Genomic DNA, 26291 nt, shown 5'->3' with positions numbered 1-26291 from the left:
GATAAATAATCAAGTATCTTAAAGAAAAAATTGGCTATAAGGATCACTTTAACCAGTAAGTAACTCAATGACCCCTTAAATATGTGTTTTGTGCATAAGCATATGTGTAGAATAAGTGTGCATGTGCTCCCCTAAACACAAATATATGGAGGGTAGAGGTTAATGGTCCATGTCTTCGACTGCTCTCCACTTATTTATTTCTTAAGATAATGTCTCTTTCTGAGATTAGAACTCACCATTTTGCTACCTAGACTGGCTGACCAGTGAGTCATGTCATTGAACTGTTTCTTCCCCCCACAGTTCTGGTGTTACAGACACACACTGTAGTGCTGGGCTTTCACTTTGGGTCCTGGAGATCTGAACCCATGTTTTCATACTTTTGTAGAAGACACTTTACCCACTGAGACATTTTCAAATAGCCAGATACATAACGTTTAATGATAGTTGCTGTGAAATTCAAGACAAAGTTGCACAATGTTTGGTCAAAATAGCAACCAGAGTACTGTTAACATTTTTTTAGAGAATAGATTACTTCTGGTTAAATTTTGTTGCAATATATGTGGAATGGAAAACAGTGTTAATGTTTTAGCCTTTTATATTTTAACCCTGATAACTGGATGTCTTACTTGTAAATATATATAACTGAAAGGTGACTCAAAATAACTTGCTTATTATGCATATTTATGTTTGTAATTCTGCATGTTAGATGAATTCCTGAACATCAGGTATAGAATTATAACAAATTTCCTGCAAAGGGTTGAGAAAATAATCAAAAATAGTATGTGTTATATATAAAATACCAAAATATTATGCAATTTTCAAGTTACAAAAATTGAAACTGTGGTATTCCTAGAGAACGTATGAAAGTGTAGGCTCTATTTATAAATTAATTTTTGCTGTTTGAAGTACATTTTCAGTAGTTCAGTTAATAAAATTCTATTATTTTTATTCACAAGATTCTGATTATTTACAAAGAATACTTGTATAAAACACAAGATAATTTTTTTAAAGAGAAAGATCCATAAGTATTTCCAAGTGTAAGAAAAATTACTTCTAATGATTTTAAGGTTAAGAAAAATTCTCAACAATAAAGATAGCTCAAAATATCTATACTAAGGTTCCACCAATAGAAGTAAAGAAAAATCAGAGAAAAGCAACTGAGGAAATAAGAAAGTAACATATCAGCTGAAAGATACATACTGCTTTTCAAACAAGACAAATGCCTCCAGTGGTATACTCAAATATCTGAACTTAATTTATTAAATCTGGTTACTGTGAGTACTGGTTAAAGATTGTCCCTCCATTGATAAAGTTTACAGAGATTTTTAAAAATTAAACTATTTGAACATTTTTTAACTAAGAGAATTTATCTTATTGCCCCTGTCTCTGATTCTTTAAATTCCTAAGTTTTTAATTGATAATGAAAGTTTTCATCTTTATTTACACATTGTGTAGAAAATATAAGTAAAACATTGTGCTCATGATTAGATGTTGTGGTATGAGAGAATAAATGCAACCTATTAGGGATAATCAAATGCTACTCAGAGATTTGTGACTGTCACAAGCATAAAAGTTTCTCAGCAGCCCATATCCCCCAAAAGTAGGGCATTTGTCAATCAAGTGCAATGCCATGGGTACAGTTTACAAAATAGCAAAAAGAATAAAGAATAAAAAAAACTACTGAATAATTTGTTATTATTGTTCTTGGACTCAATAAGTACAAAATTGTATATTGCCAATTATTTCTCTACAAGATTAGATTAATTTTAAAGTGAAATTGTATATTGCATATGCAAAAGTAATTTGCACAGGGTACTTCATTTTCAGTGAGATTAAAATTCCCATAACCCCAGTGAGTTAATAGTTTCAAATATTAGGGAAAGAAATTCCCACAGATGAAGAAACTGAAACTTATATCCCTTCTTACTTATCATCCTGAGAAACATTCCTTTTGTGGTTTTACATTTCTTTGGACTACAATCTTTAAACAAGTGTACTGTGGAGATCATGACACATCCCCATTTAGAGAATTGGAGGTATCTGGGAGAGTTGTCACAACTATGAAAGGTGAGAAACACCAAGTGCCAATGCTCTTTTTAAAAAAAAAGAAAAGAAAGAAAAGAATAACAAATGTTTTTTTGTTTGGTTTTTTTTAGTGGAAACAAAATCCTTTAAGTGGATTTTTTTTCATCATGCACAAGTAGTTTACTACCTTTCATACTCCTTATTATGCATCTAGCAATTTTTAATTTTGACATATGTTAAATAGGAAAAATGAGAAATTTCCAAAAATTAATGACCCCTTACACTATTCATGGTAAGTAATTCAAAATACACAATTACATGTCTTCACAATCAATTTAAATAAAATTTAAATAACTCCCTTTCTTTTCCCTTTCACTTTTATAGTCTTTCTGATCTCTGTACTTTATATTTTATTAAATTATTCACATAAAATATTCTAAATTATTCAAGAAAAATATTCTCAACCATTCACTTACCAGATGTCATTTTCCTATTAACAAATTATGCGTCTCATTTTTTGTTGGGGGGAGTGGGTATTCCATTTATTCTGTCCTATATCACTTGTCATGAGCACTTATTTTAATGTGAAATTCATCTAAATATATATACTCATGAACAATACTGAAGTGAACATAACATTTCTATTCTAAAGTTAAATATCTCAAAATATTTAAAAATGTTGGTGAATTACTACAAATATTGTTTTGAAGTACATACTATATACATCTGCATGAGATCTTCCACATATACAACCATTAGAGGTCATTGATAAATTGAGAGGTAATTGAAAAAATGACATAAATGTGATGCAGAAATTACATTTTGAGAAGAAACAGAATTCTGAGTCTCAAATATATATATATATATATATATATATATATATATATATATATATTACATATATTTCTTTCTCTTGGAGATGAAAATTTGCAACATAACAACTAGAGTTAATATTCATTTCAAATATCAAGCAAATAAAAATTAAATCTAATTTTTGCTTTATATTCACAAAACAGATTCATTTAGAATGTTAGATATATTTATATTTTAATGTCACAAAGTAAAAGTACAATCTCTTATAATAATGACTATTGACTTTAGTATTCATTTTGTCACTTACTTTATGACATGACAATTGATTTTAATACTCATTTTGTCACTTCTGTTACCATAAATCGAAATTCAATTTTTCACGCCTATTCTACTCTATGTTATAGTTAGTAATTTTTAATGTGTTATCACTTAATAAAAGCATGCTCTAATAAAAGAAATTAATACAATAGTACATAGCTATTGGATTTCATTCTAATGTTTAGCATGTTCTTCTAGGAAATTAGTCATTCTGAATACAGCGACTCTTCTTTTATCATAATCATTTATAAAATGTTTATTACTATCATTATATGAAACTTCTTAAGTTTTTATATATTGTTGTGATGGTTTGTATGAGAATGCCTGCCCCATGGGCTCATCTGTTTGAATATTTGATTGCCAGCTGGTAGACTAGAAGGACTAAAATAAGTGGCCTTGTTGGTGGAGATGTGTCAGTGGGAGCGTGCTTCGAAGTTTCAAAGACCCACACCAGAACTAGTCTTTTGCTCTCTGCCTCTATCTTATGGATGAAATGCAAGCTTTCGGCTACTGCTCCAGTTCCATGCTTTCCTCCCTGCAGCCATTCTCCCCACTATTATGGTCATTGATTTTAACACTCTGTAAGTATTAGCAAGCCCCTAGTTAAATACTTTCTTGTATAAGTTCACTGAACCATAGTATCTTTTCCCAGAAATAGAAAAAATAACTAAGATACTTAGGCTATGTAAATAGGTAGTAGTACAAATATAAAATGTTTGGAGTGTTATTTTGTTTGATCATATACACTTGTAAGAAAGAAATTCTAAAACCATGTACATGTTTAATGAGTAGGGTTTTTTTTTGATTGGTGCAGTAATTCTTCTTTTAAAATAGGATTTCCTACAATAAGTCAATAAATATATGACTTAACTAAAGACTGTATAAGTAATATAAAGACTGTAATTACAAGGTTTTACTCTGACAAAATAATTACACTTTAAAATGACAATATTTTTCCCTAGATCAATAATAGTTAACCATAAATTAACAGAACTTTGTAAAACATAACTGTTTTTCAACTTTAATATCATTCTTATAAATATATAATATTCTGAATTACCACAAAATATTAATTAATATGATAATTTTCATGACATATTTATTTTAATACAATTTTAATGCTTTCATTTAAAGGTAAAATGTTTGAAGTTGCTAAATATTTTTGAAAAAATGTATACTTTGCTGAATGAGGAACATCACACTTCTTTTTCTTCCCTTTCATTTCTTTCTTTCTTACTTTTCTTTTCTTTCCTTTTTCAGACAGTGTCTCACATGTAAGACCTTGCTGGCCTATAAAGCACTATGTAGTCCATGGTGTCCTCAAACACATGAAGATTCATTTAACTTTTCCTACCTAGAGGTGGAATTAAACAGGCTTATACCACTACACCAGACATACAAAAAATTTCTTGAACTGTGAAGAAAGCATATCTTTCCTTTGTAATTACTACTATGGCCAATATGTCCCCAATTCAAAAGGTGTAAAATTTTTACTGTTCAGCAAATGATACCTGTTATTAATATTCTCGCTATTGATATATAACAGAAAAAAATGAGGCTATTCAATAGTTTTCTACTCAAGATTATATGAAATCCTGGTACCAAGATTACAAAGGCATTGGCAAATTTCTGCAATTACCAATCCTATTAAAATAAAATATAAATGAAATACACATCTGTTCTTAAAACTTATGAACAAATAGTACAATACATTTAGCAGATGCATTCTTTTAATGGAATCGTCATTAAAATTGATGTACCATAACTGAGTCATTTTCACTAAGAACATTTCATAGAATTATGTTTTGTTTTGGGGTACTTGTGTTAAAATTAGATCAGAAGTATCAACTTTATAAATCTTACTTTCTCCATAAATATTCATTATTCATAAAGAATTCTCTAGTAGTAATTTTCCTTATGTAATGACCTTGAAATTTTGCATGTGTGTGGAATATTGAGAACCATCTCCAATGATAACTTACCATAATTTATATGCCAAGAGTAAAGTAGGAATTTTCTCCTTTTCAGTAAATCTTCTGAACTACAATTTTAATTAGTAGGTGGAACTATACAAAACAACAGATTTTTTTATATCAGAAAATTATTTGTATAAGTTTTAGCTTAATATGTTCTCAATATTTAGTCAGGATTTTCCAGTACTAAATTTCCTACATAAATCATTATTTTAATTATGGAAGATTTATTCCAAATATCTGAGGACTACACAAACTATGAATGTAGGAAAAATTTTTAATAAACATGGGGGAAACTGTCAAAATGTGTCATCCTACTTGATGCCGTAATATTGATATAGATCTGAATTTTAGTGTTTATATAAGCAAAGAGAAAGTATTTATCTGAGTGTTATTACAGACAGTCAAAATAAAAGTTGTGGTAAAGATGATCATAAAACAAAAAAGATTAAAAATGGTACTCTGAGCTGTATATAGCATGGCAAACTAAAAGAAAGATGACAAAGACAAGACAGAAGAAAACCTTGGCTTCTTTCCACTGTGGTAGGGCATAGACTGCCAATAACTTTTTAAATAAGCATGTTTCTCCATCTTTTTCTAATGTATGCATGCAAGGTTAACAATTTCATGAGTATGACTGTCTGCATCATTCACTTCCCTTGCAGAATGCTCTGAAGGACAGAGTACCTATCATAATTGAAGGAAGACAATTTTCTAAATTCCAACAAGTGTGTTTTCTCTAGGAATCAATACTTCTAGGCAGCCATGATTAACATGACATTATGTATTCTAATAAATTAGAAATGTATTGTTTCACATGAAGTTTTTGCAACATGTTTTGATCTGGCATATATTTGCCTCCCCTAAACACCTTTTACTTACATTGCTTCCTAAGCTTCCCAATTTGTTAGATGGAACACTGGATGTTAATGAATGCTATTTTTAAGACTTACTTTAAATCTAATGTTTTTAGAGCAGAATGAATTTAACTAAAATATAAAACTTTTGCAAAAATTGTATATATAATGTTATGTATCACGAAAATATCTGTCCACCTTTAGATTTCTATGTCCAAATATTTCTAATTTTAAAACCACATTTTCTGCATGAATTTCTGTCTCAGTGGGGTCTATTCTTATGACAATTTTTTGTAGAAAATACTGTATTTATGAAACTCCAAATGAAATTTAGTTGTGACTTTCACTGATGAAAGTTTATTTTTTAATTTAATTTAATTTAATTTAATTAATTCCAGGTGCTGTGATTAACCCAATTCTCTTATCCAAGTAACAGAGAGGACAAGAGTTATTTTGGAAAATCATAATTAGTTATTTCACTCACTTGGAATACAATGTTTTATCTGGATTTGTCTTTTCTCTTATCAATGACACCAACACACCAGACACTCACTGCTGTGGATGTTCTGTATGGCAAATGTGTTGCTCTGGTTGGTCAATAAATAAAACACTGATTGGCTAGGCAGGAAGTATAGGTGGGACTAACAGAGAGGAGAAAAGAAAGAACAGGAAGGCAGAGGGAGTCACTGCCAGCCGCCACCATGACAAGATGCAAATGAAGATGCTGGTAAGCCACGAGCCATATGGCAAGGTATAGATTTATAGAAATGGGTTAATTTAAGATATAAGAACAGTTAGCAAGAAGCCTGCCATGGCCATACAGTTTGTAAGCAATATAAGTCTCTGTGTTTACTTGGTTGGGTCTGAGCGGTTGTGGGACTGGCGGGTGACAAAGATTTGTCCTGACTGTGGGCAAGACAGGAAAACTCTAGCTAAAACTCACATGGTGTACATGTGTACATTCATAGCAGAAGAAGAAAGAACTGAAACATAAACATTAAATTACAGAGCCTTTTGTTTATAAATATTTGCTTTTGTTTTAATTATGTGCCTATGTGTGCTCCTGTGTGTGGCTATGTGCCCTTGTTGGTCAGAGGTATTTGGTTTCTTGGAGTTGGATCTGTGCATGGTTGTGAATTTCCAAACATAGCTGCTTGGAACTAAAATGTCATCTGGAAGAGTAGCCCATGCACTTATCCATTGAGCCATCACTCTAGCCCATAATACATAGTCATTTTTTGTTATAAAAAATCATCTATCTTATATCACTGATCTCTAAATTGTTAGTATATATATATATATATGTGTGTATATATATATATATATATATATATATATACATACACACTATCATCTTTGTTTTATCAAAAGCACATATAAAAGTGTGTGTGTGTGTGTGTGTGTGTGTGTGTGTGTGTGTGTGTGTGCACGCCCAACAGTCTTCTGGGTGTATATCTGCAAAACGACTGAGAAAAAATGAAACAAATTTAAAATATGGGGCAATAAGAGTTGCCTTAAAAAGTCAAGGCACATAATACAAATTGTAGATTTCGTCACACTCATAGGCATTTTAATTCCCCCGGTGTATAATGTGTGGAGTTTACTACTCCAGCATTAGAGTGCTATAAGTGAGGAGGAATTACAAGGTATTTATAATTGATTTTGTAGATAGGAACTAAAACTAATTTGTTATTTCTTGATTTTTACGCATGCTAATTGTAATTTCTACTTACAAGTATGTGTCTAGTTACCATTTGTCTAAGTAAAAATGTATGTATATATGTATATGCCTCTCCCATAGATACTAACATCTAGTATATGAATATTATATCTCTACAAAAGTACTTACAAATTATTTAAAAACATATAAGACTGTTATAATGATTCATCAGATTTTTAAAGAATTTATATATAACATTTAATTTAAAGATTAATTGGTGAAAATACATCAGTGTTCAACATAACTAGTAAATATAATCAAAAGACAGTGAAAACTCATATATTTGAATTCTTAAATTTTATGTTTATATCAACAGTTAATCAGAAACTATGTTATGGACCAGTGTAAATTTCCTTTTCAGCTAGGAAAGTATATATAGTTATTGAGTAATAAATTATATGATAGGCCTAAAAGATTCTTTCTCATGTGAATCTTTAGAGAGCATTGTCAGATTCACAATCAACAAATGCACCAAACAATTTGAGGTTTGTCACTCCTAAGAGCAGCCATTTGATTTAGTAAGTCATTCTAACATTCTTGAAAGCCCAGCATAGTTCTCAAGAGAAATATGATCTTTTATTTAACAATGCAATACATATTTATGACATATTATTAAATTATTAACCTAAGAATAATAGAAATCACAACTGTTTAAATGTCATAAAATAAAATGATTTATGTTTTGCAGATGATGTACTTTACCTCAAATATATATAAAGTGGTTTGAAATATTGTCCTAAATATTCAATTTTAAATGCTCACATATTTGAGAACTTTTTCAGATAATTAAAAAAAAAACATAGGAAATAAAACATAGCTAATCAAAATCTTAAAAGATGAATTTTTTCTAGATTTTATTGGTGTGTGTGTGTGTGTGTGTGTGTGTGTTCTATATACCATATGAGTGTGGGTGCCTAAGAGAGACCAGAAGAGGACATTGGATCACCTGAGTTGAAGTCATAGATAGTTGTGGGTCACCCAATGTGTATGTGGATTACCTAAGAGTTGTCCTCTCTAAGAGGAGCAAGAGATCTTAATGACTGAGCTATTGCCCCAGCCACAAGAGGAAGTTGTGACAGTCTATTTATCAGAGATTTCTGATGAAAAAATATAATAAATTAGACCTAAATGTTTTTCAAAATCTGCTTTTAATACATATGCTTTATATTTTACTATTTAATTCCATACATGATTATATATTAAAGAATTAGTATCAAAGAAACACAGAATATTTATAAGAGAAACAAAAGCTTTAAATACTTTCCTAGACCTAATTTTAAGGCAATTATGTCTCGACCTCCTCGACCAGCAAGGAAGACGCAACACTGAGCTCTTCTTTCAGCAGTTTATTCAGGAACCTTGAACAATCTTCTGACCCCGGGGAGAGCCCTCCCTCAGCCTAAATAGCTTTTGGTAGCCAATCCTAGCTCGACACGTGGGCATCATGGATAGGTCCAAATATGCTGAAGCAAGCCAGATCCAAGAGCCAAGCCAAATATGGAGTTGTTTGCCACAGAGAGCACTCACTGTCAGGAGGGTGGAGGGCAGAAGCCAGCGCCATCTTAGGGTGTGGCACGCAGCTCTCTACACAATTATGTAGCACAAATTTTAAAAGGTGACACAGTAAATAAAATATAATGCTTACTTCCAGAATTAGAGTCTACTTGGACAATATTTCACAGCACTGAGTTTCCTTGTTTGTACTTACAAAGCTGAGGCATCTGTGTTCATATGTGTTTTGTATTCATTTTAAACAGTTATTGCATCATGATGTTAATTATTTAAAATGCAACAAACCGCAGCTCCAAGGATGGCGCACGCCTTTAATCCCAGCACTCTGGGAGGCAGAGGCAGGCGGATCTTTGTCAGTTCAAGGCCAGCCTGGTCTCCAAAGCGAGTTCCAGGAAAGGCGCCAAAGCTACACAGAGAAACCCTGTCTCAAAAAAACCCAAAATAAATAAATTAATTAATTAAATGAAACAAACCTCTCTGTGATGATATATTGTGTACCCCAACAAAGCTTACCTGGGGATCAGAGGACAGAGCCAGTCACTAAATTAGACATAGAGGTCAGGCAGTGGTGGCACACAACTTTAATCCTATCACTCAGGAGGCAGAGCTGTGAGTTCAAGGCCACATGGGGCTACATGAAAGAGATAGAACCAAGCAGTGGTGACACACTCCTTTAATCCCAGGAAGTAATAAGGCAGGACACAGAAAGGTAAATAAGGAATGAGGAAACAGGAACTCGCTCTCTTGAGGCTGAGGATTTCTTAGAGGTAAGCTAGTGGCTGGTTGCTCTGCTTCTCTGATCTTTCAGCTTTCACCCCAATATCTGGCTCAGGGTTTTTTATTATAAGACATTTTACGATTTGTGTTACATCCATTGTTTAGAAGCCTGCTCTTTTCTAATGAGAGACAGAAAGGAAGTGGATCCAGAGGTGAGGGGAGATGGGGAAGAACTGGAAGGAGTAGAGGGAGAGGGGTATATTGTATAAGAAAAAGAATCTCTTTTCAACAAAAGAAATAAAATAAAAAATAATTTAAAAAATAAAATGAAGCAAACTGAAGATATTCTATTAACTAATCTTTGATCAGTATCTAGGACTCAAAATTTTCCTTCCTGGATAATAAACTCTAAGGATATGATTAAACAATAAAGATTTTTTGCATTTTACTTGACCTAAGTACACATATAAACTGGTATTTGGAAGATAAGGCTAATTTCTATATAAAAGTAAAACCAGCAGTTAACTTGGAAGAAAATCAGTTAAAATAATTGATTCAACTAGATGTGGCATTATGCATGAGGATTGTAAATAAGCTTAATGCTACCACTATGGTTTAAGAGAATGTTACTTACTTGGTTATTTAATGCTATGAGACATTTTGTCCCTCCTGTATTTATTCTATTGTTGTAGTATATCAGAATTTCTGAATAGGAATTAGAATTGAAAGCTATTATTTTAACTTAAAAATTTCAAGTGAAACCATTAGAAGTAAACACGGTTAAGTACCCCTAGATCAAGCAAGTCAATTTCCTAATACAAATGAAATAAAAATGGAATAATCTTTGATGAAAAAGATCAAAAGGTAGGTATGATTTTAATTATCTCAACATGATTATACAAACTACAACAAAAATAGACCAAAGAAAGGAGAAATCTAGGTTTTACATTAGACCATTGAATTATGTGTGTTCACATTTTCCAGACTCTTCTTAGAATTTTAAAACATAGGGGATTTTACAGACAGAATATTACTTCTACAATTAAGGTACCCAGAAGAAGAAGAATATGCAGTATAAACACTGTGATTGTTTTTCTCAAGACATGGCATTCTATAGCCTTTATATAATCATGCAGCTGACAAGTGAACAGAAAAGAAAACATGTCCAGAGAAAAACAGTGTGTCATTGTGCATAGTCAAAAATTCGATTAATTGATTCTATTGTGTAAACAAAAAGTAAATGTTTATTTTTTTTATTCTGGCTAAAAGCGAGGTCATTAAGTAAAAATGATTTGTGACATGGCCATTTACTGTCGTTATACATTTTGCTAAGCCTCAATGTACTTATTTATAAAACAAAGAGAATTAGAAAAATTCCTCCTACCAGAGGCACATGTATAGGCACGTAAGAGCTAATAAAGAGCAAAGGAAGCTTGTGATTAATTTGAACCAACAAAAACATGTAAGTGTGTAATATTAAAAATGGGAAGAGTAACTCTTTTAGTACATTTGACAAATGTAATCAAATAACATTTAATTTTTGGTTTCTGAGAATTTGTTTTGAGAACTCGCATATCAAGTGAGTAGAAAAAAATATTATTGATAATATTTACTTCCTTACAGTCATCTGACATTTTTTTAACTTTATCTGTTTATTTTCAGTAGTTTCTGAAAAAAAAAACCATCCAGTGATCTTTTGCACCACATAGTAAAATTTTGCCTTTAATGAATTTTAAAATATTCATGTTATTTTTTAAAAAACTGTATCAAATTTTTTTCTGCATTAGGTAAGCGCTCTACCACTTCGACACAAAAATAAAAGAATTTTTCTGTGAATAGCAAATTAAAGATATTTAAAATATTAATTTTCTGTAAAAATCTATACTATGCAAAATAAATCTTAGCCTGGGATACAGAGAAGGTGATGGGAGGAAGGGAAGAGGAGGACAGCAAACAGATCAGTAAGTATTCTACTTAATATTCTCTATGTTGATAATGAAAACGCTTTAAATTTTTGATAACAGTATAAAGTTTCTTTTCATTTTCTTCTGCCCCTACCTGCTATCCAATGTCTAGGGACTGAAGTCAGTGTAGAGCTCATTTTATACCAACAGTTTAATACTGAGCTACATATTTGCAACTGTAAAATAAAGTATCAATCAAACAAAAACAAGTAGGACAAAATATAACTGAGGCTGTTGGATTTTCCATTTAACCAAAAGTCGTGAATTTGTATTTTAAATAAAGCATGACCTTTGAAGGTGTGCTTGCCGAGCAAAAGTTTGCAGCTTTGTTCATTTTGTCTATTAAAAGCCTAATGTGTTAGACATTTTTAGCAAGGGGAAAAACACCTTTAAAATAAGGAAAATAATTTTCTGTAAATAAGCAAAACATAAGATCTATACATTGAAAGAACAGTAATTTTTTATGCACATTAAACCTTTACACCAACATATTAAGGGTGTCTTAAGTAACAGAGGCAGGTGATTAAAGTTGTGATGAATGATGGTGATGGTAAAGTACAAGTGGTAAGTAAGACACTTAAAAGGCTAAAAGGTCAACAACAAGTTCAAGACTAACCTTGTCTACATAGTGAGCTACAGGCTGGTCTGAAATAGACAGGGAGACCCTATATCAACAAACAAAAAAGAAAGAAAAGGAACCAAAACAAAGAAACAAACAAAAGCTTTTTTTAAAAAAGTTGTTTTGGGATGTGTACAAAACTGTATATTACAATGCAGCTATGGGAAGTTTCAGTAAACTTTTAATTGCCATATAAAATGAAATTTGGGAAATGTATCTATCATTCAAGATCAAAACCACTCTAAATACATTATAATATCTTATATAGTTTAGATTTTATTCAGAGGGGTGTTAAATATTTTTAAGTATTTGTTTAAAAACACTCATTATATGCTATCTAATAAACTACTATTCAAATCTGTACCTATAATTACTATAACACGTGGCAACATTTCAGGCTATATTATCATTCTATATTCAATTGTTTTAATTTGCACAATGTATGTTATAGTAAATGAGGTGACACTATGATATCCCAAAAAGCAAAATTATCAGAGAGGCCTCCATTTTATTCCAGACTGTCATTAAGATATATATCTTTTTAACTTTTGGTTTGCCACTTCAAAAGTAATGAATCCTTCTTGAATATCATAGACCTTAAGAAAGTGTAATGCCTCCTTACATTTAAACAGTATTTTAATTTTTATTAAGTTATTTGAAAACACCACATGATGTTTTCAATGACAAAAATCTCCCATAGATGACTGAACTAAAAACAAAAAATAATTAAATAAATAAGAGATTTGGAGGTATTACATGATGCCTAGAAACATTCCCTTTACTGAAGTAGTTTATATTTTCACCATTCAGAGCCAACAACTAATGAGAGGAGGAAAAGTAAAATCTTGCCTGCATGAAAATATTGCTATTTATGAATTATCTCAGAACACTGCTAATTCTGTCAAACCCTGATATCTCATCACAATTTAGAAGGTTTTCTTCTGCAGGAAAATATTAGACCTACCCTACATTCTTTACATATTAAATACCTCTTTTATTTTTCTTTCCTTCTTTTAGAAGAATTACATCACTATACATTTCAAGAATAAATTATCTCCAACCTATAATACAATCTGCATGGCAAAGCAAACATCTCCATAAATTTTAGCTTTATCTTAAAGCCACATAGTGAACTAAGGAAGATATTTGACAGCCTAGGAAACCTTGGTTTTTCATTTGGAGGAAACAGGAAAAAAGTGGGGCTGGATATTAATATTAATTACTAATATACTGGCCCTTGAAGTGTAAAGAACATGTTCACAACTAAATATTAATAATAGTGCTGCCTAAATGAATTATACTTTTAAAGAAACTTTACAATAGGGGTAGGCACTTAATAGCACTTAGAATATACACCATCATTTATACTTCTAAATGTACTAATTATCTCATGAGATTCATTAAAGAAACTAAACAAGGCTTGCTTCTCTGTCAACAAAAGTTATTTTTGTAATACCTTCTAATAATCTAGTTCTTCCAAGGGAAAACATAGTATGATTTCCCAGTGGGTGAAATTATTCTCCCTACATGGTTAACTATTGGCACTGAAAATCTATACAATGGAAATTCTTAAATATGTTTAAACTAAAATAAAAAAATATGAAACCTCCCAATATTCAGAGTTACAAGAATTCCCAAACCACAGCTATAGAATACACACACATACACACACAAACACACTGTCATTTTGTTTTTTTTTTTAAACACATGGTGTACTAATCCATAGCTGTAACATTTTTTTTTCTCCCAAGTACTGTCTGGCAGACCTACTCTCTCAAATGAATGTATCTTTACAAAGAACAAAAACACTAAGGAGCTGATTTCTGAACCCATGTTAAACTAGAACATCTTTCCTCATTCAGTTTGATTCATCTTTTTTTCTAGTTTATTGTATAGAGTTCGCAATTATACACTTATGTTAGCACATATTGTAAATTTCTAAGGCTAGGGAATCTTACCTTAATTACTCCCAATAAAACTCAAGTTTCTGGGCAGAGTGACTCATACCTGAAATCCAGACCCATGGGGGCTCAAGGCAAGAAGATTACCTGTAGTTCCAAGTCAGCCTGGGTTATATAGTGAGTCCCAAGCAGTCCTGGGCTACAGATTGAGATGCTGTCTCAAAAAAAATGAATAAGTAAACAAATCAATTAACTATCTTCATGATTTCTAATATAAATTCAAAACTCTCAAAGCATTAAGTACATTGTAATTGTTTCTTTGATATGTATGGCTACTTATTTTTTCCTGGACATAAAGAGTATTGCATAAGCTCAAAGAATTAATATTATTCCCTGTCTCTGGCACTTAAGAGGTATGGAGTCTTAAAAACAGAGGTCTTTTTTACTTTTCTCAAAATATAGAGTATTTTAAACACCTTTGTCACAAAATTATTGTGGGAGATTCAGATGAGATAAAATTTGGAATACTATAAAATCAAGGAAAAATTATTTTAACATAACATTATCATTCATACAGTTTAAGCCAACTGTTATCACAGTAATTTCTTGTGACTACAACATGCTATTTCAAGTACAGTAGTACTCCTTTTTTCCAAGGCTTTGGTATCCATGGATTCAGTTACCCGTGGTCAATCAAAGTCCAAAACATTAATATATTTCAGAAAAAAATTCATAAATTTTATTGCAGTACCATTGTAATTGTTCTGCAGTTACACATTGTTAGTGATCTCTTACAGTGTCAAATATATAAATCAAAATTTATTTGCAAAAATAGATATATGGTATTTATGCTGTTCTAATCTCTCTGGCAGACACATGGAAACAGTTTATGCTAGCATTATTAAGTAATGTTAAGAGTAATGAAATCCAAGGCGATTTTGGCAGACACCCAAGTTCATTTAGCACTTGCAAAAAACATTTTAATCCAATTGGCCCTGTAGTTCACAGAGATCTTTAAGTCGCTACCAAACAAGCTCTGCTGTTGTTATTACAGTATCTGAGCTCCAGAAAGACAAATGGTCTCACAGGGAAGATGGTGACTTGTGATGTCACAAAACAAGACAACATCATCTTTGAAGTGATAATTTTTTCAATCATTTTCTTCAACACTGCCAGAACACCCTGTACTTCGCCCAAAACACAGCTTAAACATTTATATTTGACTTACTTTAGTAGGTGTAATGACTGCTGTTACTTCACTTTAATGCTGCTACTGTACCAAGATAAGGTGCACATAAAGAAATGGACTGCAGACTTTTCTTTTATAGACTGATTAGGAATGAAGGTTTAACTCAGGAGCTATTTTGCTATACTTTAAAACAGAAGCCTAATTTTGACAAAACAAACGTTTGTCTAATTTATCATTTGTTCACAGCTTTTAGGATTTTCTTTTTCTTTTTCTTTTTTTTTCCCTTTGGGTGAATAGCAAAAATTGCATATAAACCCTTTTGCTGTCTCTTTTGGTGTTCATTAACTACAAAGTGTCAGATACTGATTTTAAAAAGTAAAGAAAGAAAAATTTTAAGTTGGAGGTGTGAAAATTCAATTGGCTGCTCTGAAATATGAATGACTGAGTGAAACATTTATTTAAAATATTTTATCCTGATAGAAATAAATTGGGTAAATGTACTTACTGTGAAGCCAGATGACCAGAGTTCACACCCCAGACTGAAATAGTAGAAAAGAATGGATTCCTGAAAGCTGTCTTCTGATTTTCATATACATTACACGATGTGCACACACACACACACACACACACACACACACACACACAGAGAGAGAGAGAGAGAGAGAGAGAGAGAGAGAGAGAGAGAGAGAGAGAGAGAGAGACATACATGCACACACTAAATATTAAAAATCGGTTAGTATTTCAAGGAGCTCTACCCTAATAAAAATAATTACAGTTTTCAGACTCCTTTGGATTTTTTTTTTAAATATTGGCAAACTATTAACAACGTGTGTTCCATGCTTTTCAGTTTCCAAGCTATATAAATGCATGCATGTGGAGCTGGTGAAAAGTTAAGCATAAGATGAACAAGCAACTGGTTTTCATTCTGATGACATCTTCAACTAAATTACTTAGGCCAAAGATTAAGATCAACTTCATCAAAATGCAAACAATCAAACATTTCTTTGATTTTTAAATGTGTGATCCTTTGCAAAATAACTCTAATTGCCTATTTCTGAAATTATATTATTTTTGGTTAACTTCACCTTTATCATGTTTATGTGATGATAAATTGGCTCCTTTCTTCTCTGTGTGGGCTGTGGTGTGGCAGGATCAACATGCTCACAGTGCTCCTCAGAAATGCAAAATTCCAGGTCTTAACCAGAAGATACTGAATCGAAATTTGCATTTTAACAAGATTTCTAGATAATTGCTTTGCACATTAAAGTTTGAGAAGTACAGAAATAAAATATACCTTCCAAGAAACTGGAGTTTAAAATAACAAGTCATTAGCAGTGATCTTGATTGATTACAAATTGTCTACAGCTCTATTTCTTAAAGTACTTTAATGCTGCTACAGCTACAACTACCCATTTATAGCTATACATTTTGTGGAGCATTAGCCTCACATTCCAAATTTGTTTATTCTTGCACACAATTGTGAGACATTTACAAATGTGTGTGATGTTAAATGGCTTTATAATCTGTCCCCTATATAATTATGCTTCACATTCCTTCACTTCATAAAATGGACAGGGTATAGTTTGACTAATATGTCTAGTGATTGTTAAATCTGTATCTAGTGACTAAGAAAAAATTGCAGACAAGGACAGCTCTACAACTGGTTCTAATTGAAAGCAAAGGAGGAAAAAAAAAAAAACAGTTAATCTCTTTCCAGATCTGAGAGTAATATTTTCTAATCTAAAGGGAAAAACAATGGGGATGCAGTATCCTTAAAGATTTTTATATTGCTTGTTTCTATAGTGCTATTGAGTGTGTTTGTGTGTGTGTGTGTGTGTGTGTGTGTGTGTGTGTGTGTGTGTGTGTGTTTAGTACACTTTCCTAAGCGTCTCTTTAAATGTAATGTAGTCTTATGTTTGGGAAGATTTTAAATTTAGTAAACTATGGTCATACAAAACTTAAGGTATTCTAAATATGTTATATTCAAAGTGAGAAATAGAGATTCCAACACATGTAGTTTCAAAAGGACTGCATATTTCACACTAGATTGAAATCCAAGCCCTATCACCTAACACTCTGGTTTGTCTTTCTTCTCCATTCGAATTCCTATTTCCTCTCCCTTTCTCCTCATTCTCCAAGGAAAATACAGCTGCACAAGGTTATTCATGGATGAAAAGGCAAACTTTGCTTTGAAATATTTAGCCTGCCTACTTTTTTGCCTGACAAATACTCTCTAACACTCAGCATACACTTTGGCATACTGAACGATAAAATTTTAGGAAAGTTCACTCAAAATCTCTCCAAAATTATATTCAAAACTTCATAGAAATGTATATTTATAACTGTATAGTAAATATGCACTTATAAAAATAAAATCATTCTTACAGGGACATTTATTTCAGCTATCTGTAATAAATAATTTTCCTATCATTTTTAATTTAAATATTTATATATTTTAATGTGCTGATATTTTACTCATTTGGCCTCGATGTCAAGACATCATTTAGTGTATTTTAATAATTATATATGTATATATATACATATATATAATGCAAGAACAATTAATGTTCTCAATTTAAAAGAAAGTGGAACACAGATCTGAGTCAGAATAGGAAATTGCCTGGCTTAATAAAGCCAGATATATAACTTCTGATAAGATAGCAAACCTATAATTGCATTTGAGCAAAGGTAATTAAAAACGTATTCACAATAGTGTTTTGGAATTGTATACCCACAGAGAAGTAGGAAACACATGCACATAATGAATGTTCTATACATTTCTCATTATTATTAATCTTTCTATTTCATGTCTTCTAAAGGCTTAATTACAATAACATATATAAATAGGATCATCTTTATGTATGTATGTAATTTCAGCCCTAACTAACCAAATTAATTGATAAACTGTGGTTAAAAAAAAATTGTCATGTTTTATCCATAGCCTAATATCTTTATGCTTTATTTATTTTTTTAAGAATTTCTAGTAAATACTTCTCAGAATCTAGAGAGAGAGAAAGAGAGAGAGAGAGAGAGAGAGAGAGAGAGAGAGAGAGAGAGAGAGAGAGAGAATTGGATTCATCAGTCTATCACGCAATACCTTATATGAACACCTAGAGAACTCATTCCACATCCATTTCTGGTCTTTACCATTTCCAGTCTCTGAAACATGTGCTAGACTTGGTGTTCTATAATGTAAAGAGTGACATTTAATGAATGTGTGTTTAATTCAGTTTAATTTGACTATTCATTACTTTTTTTTTTTTGCTGATGTTAATTGCTCCTGACCTGCCATGTAAACTCCTCAAAGCCATTAATTTCTTAAATCTAAGGGACATCATCCTTTGCAGTCCTGTCCATCTCCTGCATGCAATGCATTACAATGCTAAATAAGTCATAGCACTTTCATTATCAATGGTCAAAGAGTCAATGCAGTGAAGGTAGTAATGCTTACAGAGCCAACGAACAAGGACGAATGTTGTGTAGGTTGTCATTTGGGAACCATCACAAGACTTTTTTTTTTTTTTTGCAAAGATCCTTAAAGTAATTTACAGCTTCTTCACTTTCCATTTGAGGAAACTAGTTCAGGGAACTGAAGTTATTTGCTCAAGGCTACCCTGTACACACTAATAAATTATAAAATACCTGATGTTCACATAATTTAAGTAAATATCCCACTCTCACTTACCATATAGAAATCCAGAGGAAAATGTTTGTAATCCTGAAGACAAAACAATAGATTTGATACTTGAAGCTTAGTGTCTTTTGTTGGATATGATACAAACCTACAAACAACTAATTAACACTCGTGTGACTTCAATATGACATGTCTAAATCAAAACACTACTTAGAAAACATTGACAACTCCCCCCTAAAATAAATCACGTGGAAACATATAGATGTCTTACAAGCACTGTGCATTAAGATGCAGCACTAAACGTTTGCCAAATTAAGTAAACTCAAACTTAATGGAGTGGTATTATAAAGGGTCAGAATTTCAATTCTTCCTATAAATAAATTGAAGGGAATGTCTAAGTGTCTGGAATGTATACTATTAACATGTCAATAATCCTACTATTTTATGATATACTTTCACAAGATCAATGCACAAAGGCATTAACTGAAATGAAAATAAAAAACAAGCAGCCAAGTGACAAATTTGTTTTAATACACATGAAGGTACACATCTTTGAGATTTTTAGTTTTTAATCTAAGGCTTTTATTGGCTTGTTTGCTTGCTTTTTGCTTTTTACATCCAGAACATGAATAAAATAAACTCAGGGAAATAGGAGAAGCAAGGGAGAATGCCTGAAAAAGTCCTGGCTTGACGATTGAATAACAGAATTCCCTTTACCTTTGAATGACAAGATAGTTCTAACTAATTTCACCTGTCTGACCTTCTGACAGCAGAAACGGGAATAACCATGCCTTCCTTTTTCTTTTCTGTTTATGTGATATGACAATGGGTAATTACTTTAGAATAACTAAATATTCAGAATACTGTACATATTGAAGGTGTTAAAAAAGAGAATGAATCAAATTTGTGGCAGAAAGCAATACTTGGCTTTAATTTTATATGAGGTTAGCAAATGAACTGCAAAATCAGTTTGAATTTCAGTTTGCATTATAATACCAAAGAGTTAAAAAAGAAATGAGCTTTCCTTTTATAATTAAAATTAATTTTACTATTGTCAATCTAAAAGATATGTTAGATTATAAAAACAATTTAAATTGAATAAGGAAAATTCTTATTCCAAAAATATCTTTTCTTATTTTTGATTTGCTTTTTTTATTATAGAATTGTCAGCATTTTAGATGAGTGAATTAGGTAAAGAAACCATTCTTTCTATTTGTGCTGGAAGAAACAACTTCGTCGTTGTCATTTTTAGTTTAAAAAATTATACTGATCAATATTTATACCATTAGAAATAATAAAAATGGCCCTTTAAATTCTTGAATAGTTGAAGACCTTTCAGAGTGTAAAAGATAATAGAAACATTTATGATTTTGGCAATTCACTCTTTTAATTATAATCTGTAATGAAAAAGGCCCAGCTTTTTATTTTTATTTGGCTGTTTATAAAAATTCAGTCTTTATATGCATACAACTGAAACTCCAAAGACATTTTCAAACTAAACTAGTTTTCATCTATTGATAAGTCTGTGCTTTATCATTAATAATGCCTGGGTTATAAATCTTGAAGAAAAATGTCACATAAGTCAGTGACATTTTCCTTTCTCAAAACATGTTTTTGAGATATGTCTTTTATGATTAACTTCAGCCAAATAATCATATCATTTTCAAGTGTGATCAGTTTAAATATTATAAGCCAGTCTATAATATCAGGGAATCTTACCTATTTTTCTTCATTCTGGATACTAAATGATCAATAAAGTCTTCAAACAACAGAACTCTGCTCAGACGATGACATGTAATGTGGAATGTAATAATATAAAGTTAATAAGTATAAATAAATGTACTTATTATATATTTTATTTTAGCTAAGGTAAAATTCACATATTTTCTGGAAAAAAAATGTTTGTAAGGCAAATTATTTTCTTCCCTACTAATTCCCAAAAACATTGAGCCAAACTTATACAATGTAGATCAATATGCAAATTACTTCCTTTTATTTCCACATATCAAGAAACTTTAAAAGAATAGTGTTTTATTTCTTATTTTTTTATATACAAAAGGATTCCTTTATCTCTGGGCATGGTAACTGCTTATGTTGATAGAAGCAAAAATTGGTAAAGGCTTTAAAATCTTGTCTGGGATCCTGAAGATGATGATACCCTCTCCAAATATTTAAACTTATGCTGTTACAACAATTGCACTAAGGAAAAGGAGCAGGAAATTTAAAAAAAAATTACTAAAATGAATAAAATGAAAGGCTCACACAAGAAAACGGAAAGGCTACACCATAAAGGATACAACATAAGGCAACAGTGTGAAGAATGTGTAGTGAACAATTCAGAAAAGGATTTAATTCACAGCATTAAATCCCTAAATGCAGTCAAAAGAAAATAGGTATTTGCAGCCATAAGAAAAATACAATAAATTGTAGGAATTCCATTAAAAATCCTGTTTGAAATTACAGCAGCAAAAGACACAGAGACAAAATTAAAACTTCTTAGTGAAGAAAATTTTACAAATTTGTAAATAACTATTAATTTATGTAAAGCTCCTTTTAGGTTACTGAAAAGGCTAAGGTAGCTAATGGGCAGTAGGATATGAGAGAATTTAGGGTGTTAATTAATACAGAGATAAAGCAGTGAGAGAAAACATGAAAAGGAAAACAAGATATAATTGCATGTTTCTGTCTAAGGAAAAGAAACAAGATTTCAGAAAGTCTAAACAGTGCACTAGGGAGAAAGCTGAACTAGTTAGCTGAAGAAATGATGTAGGGTGCTGAGATGATCCAAGAATGTGTGTGAAAAATGGAGTAGGATTGGGCAAAACTGTGCTTGAAAGTGTGTGAAGAAATGTTGATGTCTAGAACAAAAAGTACTTTCCTTTTGGTGATGAAGAATATACAAAATGGGGACTGATGAGTGTGATGTGTCAAATGATATGAGTATGCAGATAAAGAGAACCCCCTCCCCCCCCAAGCAGCATTTCTTTTTCAGTTCTACTGATTTACTTTAAGCACTCTTCTTATGTCCTGTGCTCTGGCTATTATAAAAACTTCTCACCTTATTGGTCTCCATTTGCTATTGAAATGCATCAATTTATTTAAAGACAATAAGCAGCATTTCATGAACCACCCACTGCAAGATATTTGTTCTTTCTTTTATTGTTATTAGCATATTTTCCTGAAAAAAATCCACAAAAATGGCCAGAATCTACAAATTACAGAATTACACAAACTTGTTAACTCAACAGTAAGCCATAAATCCCTGCCACCACCCTTTCCTTACTACTTTGTTCTATATAACCACCCATATCTACTTGGCTAGCCACTGACTAGCAATGGCTAACTGCTTATAGTCAAGAAGATATTTTTTAAATGAACCTTTTAACCTCCTAGCCAAAAAAAAAAAAATCCATTCCTTCCTCTATTATGCACAATTAGAATATTCATCACATTGTATCCTACCTTTATGAGAGTCTCCTAAGCTCAATTAGTCCCTGGCCAAATTTTTCATAATCTCTTTTGGATTCTAAAAGTGTGACACTTTGTCTGGCACAATAGTTAAGTAATTTATGTTTGTGAATTTCTCAAAGAATAAATAAATGGATGACACCTCCTTTCAAATATGTATACCAAGATTATTGGAGGGAATTAGCTTTCAGGTCTTCATCCCCTGAATAATTTCCTTTCCCACTAATAGAAAACGTGGCAGCCATACATATTTCCTCAGTGTAGTTCAAAGCCAGTGGTTTCCATAAAGTCTCCTTGTCTGTGTGCCTTCCTGTGCTCCCCAAGAATCTTATAAATATTGTCCAAAGGCCGTTGTGGAATGCTTGCATGGAGAAAATGGACAACGCTCTGCTTTTAAAATCTTCTTGCCACCAACACTCAGGAAGCTTACAATCAGGAATTTCTATCTTTCCTAAAGTTTTGAGTACCAAGAAAAGGGATAATATGAAACCTGCGATCCTCTCAGCCAGGCCTTCCAGCTTCAGAAAGCTAACATTAAGGACATCCATCAGAACAACACTTGGGTGATAAAGGGATGGTGGGTATTTAGCAAATGATTGAGCTCTAGAAAACACACTTGGTTTAATGCTTGATATGAGTTCCCTTCTTCCTGCCTTTAAAACGCACAGCAACTCTTAAGTTTGAGGAAGCAATGTATCATGTAAAGGACGCTTTGCATCAAAGGAAGGAAGAAAAGGAGGAGGGATAGAAACCCCACATTTACAAAACAGAAAAATTCGCTATTGCACAGTTCCCCTCTGCCTCCAAAGGAAAACACAGCAGACAAGCAGTTTGCTGTGATCCCCTGGAATCTAATTTCTGCGGGAATGTGACAGCTGTAGGCTTCAGTTAGTGTCCACAAGCCCAGCCTGTGTCCCCTCCCTCTTGCCCTGTATGACCTTCTCCATTGCTCCCTAGGTCCCTTCTCTTGGAGCTAAAGAATACATTGTTCACAGTCATTGGGAAAAGGGATTCGCTTTGCTTTCAGGAAAGTGGGGTGTTGTTCCTCAAAAGGACTGGAACAAGCTATAAAAGGAAGCTACAGCGGGCTTCTGTCTAGTAAAAAATCCTATTCAGGAATCTTCCCAATTTGGCGCGTTGGTCCACAGAAAGTGACTCCACAGCCTTAGAATAAAAAGCAAGGCGGCTTCTTGCCTGCTGCTACAGAGCCAGAAACATTTCAATGTTCAACTTCCTATTTCCAGCCTAGTATTTTCTGCCACCGGACTCCGCACCAGAGCATTCACCTTCGTCCCCTCCCCCACCGCCCCATCTCCTCATCTCCTGGAGAAAAGGAGCCCCCCCCCGCCCGCCTACACACACACACAGAGAGAGAGAGAGAGAGAGAGAGAGAGAGAGAGAGAGAGAGAGAGAGAGAGAGAGAGAGAGAGAGGAACTCGCTTCCTTAGGTTGCAGGCAGAGGCAGACACCAGGGGAGGGGGATAAAGATATTCCTACACCCTTACTAATCACCCAACGTGGTTGGAGAGGCGGGAGCGCAGAGATTCAGAGATTTCAAACCTAGTACCTTGCCCTCTACCTTGCCACTGGACCATTAAATTCAGAAATTCGGTGTGAATAAAAAAGGTAAGAGCCCGAAATTGGAAAAAACAGAGAGCAGCTGTTAGGAGGGAGGGGAACCCCCACACACCAGAATCTGAAGCCCGCTTTAGAAAAGCGCAGCGGGCAAGGCGGCACCTTGACACGCCTTAGGGGATCCCGGTGCCTCTGGGAGGTGCTGCGGGTGGGGGTCCGCTGCGTGGGAAAGGAGCTTAGGGACTCAGGGCTGCTGATCATGGGGAGCGCGCCCCGCAGTTTGGCCTGCTTGAGCCCCCAACCGGCACTCTCTGCTAGCACTCCTCTTGGCCAGCGGAGCCTCGCCGCGGCCGCTGACATCATTGCCAGAAAAGGAGGGGCTGCCGGGACGAGGAGGACCCCTGCACGAACTGCGTTCCTGCGGCTTGCTGGAGGAGGCGCTTGCTAGCCGCTTGGCAAACTCAGTGCCCTGGCGGCGGCACCCTTACTCGAGCTGGGCGCGGCAGTTCTTAATTTAGCATCAAAAAGGTAGACTTAGACCTTGGCTTGTCCATCTCCTGGTTCTTTCTCAAAACCGCCTGCACACTGTGCGCTCCGCCTCCAATAAACCAAAGACAAGAAAGGTGAAACATGGACACATACTATCAGTTACTTTCACTGGCTTTCAAATACCTCCTCTCCCAGTACAAACACACTGACAAAGACAGCCCTGAGGCTATCTCTCGCCCAGACCGTGAGAATTTGTTTCAAACAAGATTAAAAGTGCATGTCTTCCAAAGTTGCAGCGGTGCCAGCAAGCGCACCCTTCCCCCATTCCCCCTTTTTTTTTTTCAGTCCTGAGTCACACTTGTTTTACTTTTTCTTTCTTTCTTTTCCTTCTTCCTTCCTTTCTCTCTCTCTCTCTCTCTCTCTCTCTCTCTCTCTCTCTCTCTCTCTCTCTCTCTCTCTCCTTCCTCTCTTCCTTTCTTTTCTTTTCCTTTTTTCTAAATAGAGGACAAGGAACGCAGTCTCTTTAAGTCACCTAGTGCCTTCATCTTTTGTGTTCAGTGTTTTGAATTCCCAGCCTGCTCCTCAGGTTGTTTCCTGGTTGCAGTGGTAGGACCACGCACAGGGCTCCTCTGTCCCCATCATTCTCTCATCTTTCAGCCCCCTTTGCACATGGCCTAGATTCTCAACCACTTTTTTCTACACTAGGAAACATTGTAGAGAAACAGTCCCTAGGCCGGTATAAATCTGCCTTTGGAAAGTTTCCTCATAATAGGGGAAAGAACAGCATTACGTTTTTGTTTTTATTGTGTGTTGCTGTGGTCCTTTAATTTTCTTTTTCCTTTTCTTTTTCTTTTGTCCTAGCCCCACTTCTCTCCTGGATTTACTTTGTGGGTGGGTGCCGCAGTGGCGCAATGTTGGATTTCCAGCCCCCGAGACAATATTTTGGAAGGGCACCCTGCTCACAGAGGCGAGTGCCCGCCTGCAGGCGCACGCTCACATACTCCAGGAGAGCATCCCAGTTCCCTGAACCCCAAGCCGCAAAGGCGGCTAACCCAGTGGAGCCCTGAATAAATCACAGGCAGCAAAGGGGCCATCTTCACTAAGCCCTAAAAAGTCTTTCCTTAGGGGAGAAACACGGAAACGGATTCCTGCTGTGCACTCTGGGACACTGACACCTCAGGGACAAGTCGCTTTGTGACTCTGCTCATAGGGAGGTAGTGTCCCCAACCTCAGGTAGACAGTCGCTGCGCTTTTCCAAAGTCTCTAAAGCAATGTGGTCACCTTTTAAAGTCACCTTTTCCAATGATGCTCTTAGCAAGAGGCATTTTCGCAAAGGGGGGTCGTTTTGTACACGCTCTTGGAAGATCGTTCCTTTGTGGAGGGAAATGCTTTTTGCGTTTCTTTTGGAAAATGCCATGTATTTATGACATAGGTGGGCGTTCTTTTGGCTAAGGAATCCCAAGTCATTTCTCTAGAGAAAAAGAAACCCTTTTATGCTAGGCTTGACTTAGGAAGTC

General features: G+C 33.7%; 1 protein-coding gene across 3 annotated transcripts in view; it reads right to left on the bottom strand.

Moving 5' to 3' along the window:
• Positions 1-26291, bottom strand: part of Pcdh11x (protocadherin 11 X-linked) — a 612116-nt gene that overhangs the window by 584649 nt on the left and 1176 nt on the right. The window lies entirely within an intron of this gene.

Source organism: Peromyscus leucopus, chromosome X (genome assembly GCF_004664715.2).
Source record: "Peromyscus leucopus breed LL Stock chromosome X, UCI_PerLeu_2.1, whole genome shotgun sequence".
In the NCBI taxonomy this organism is placed as follows: Eukaryota; Metazoa; Chordata; class Mammalia; order Rodentia; family Cricetidae; genus Peromyscus; species Peromyscus leucopus.
Note: the sequence above shows the minus strand (reverse complement) of the source record. Positions and strands in the feature narration are given on the sequence as shown.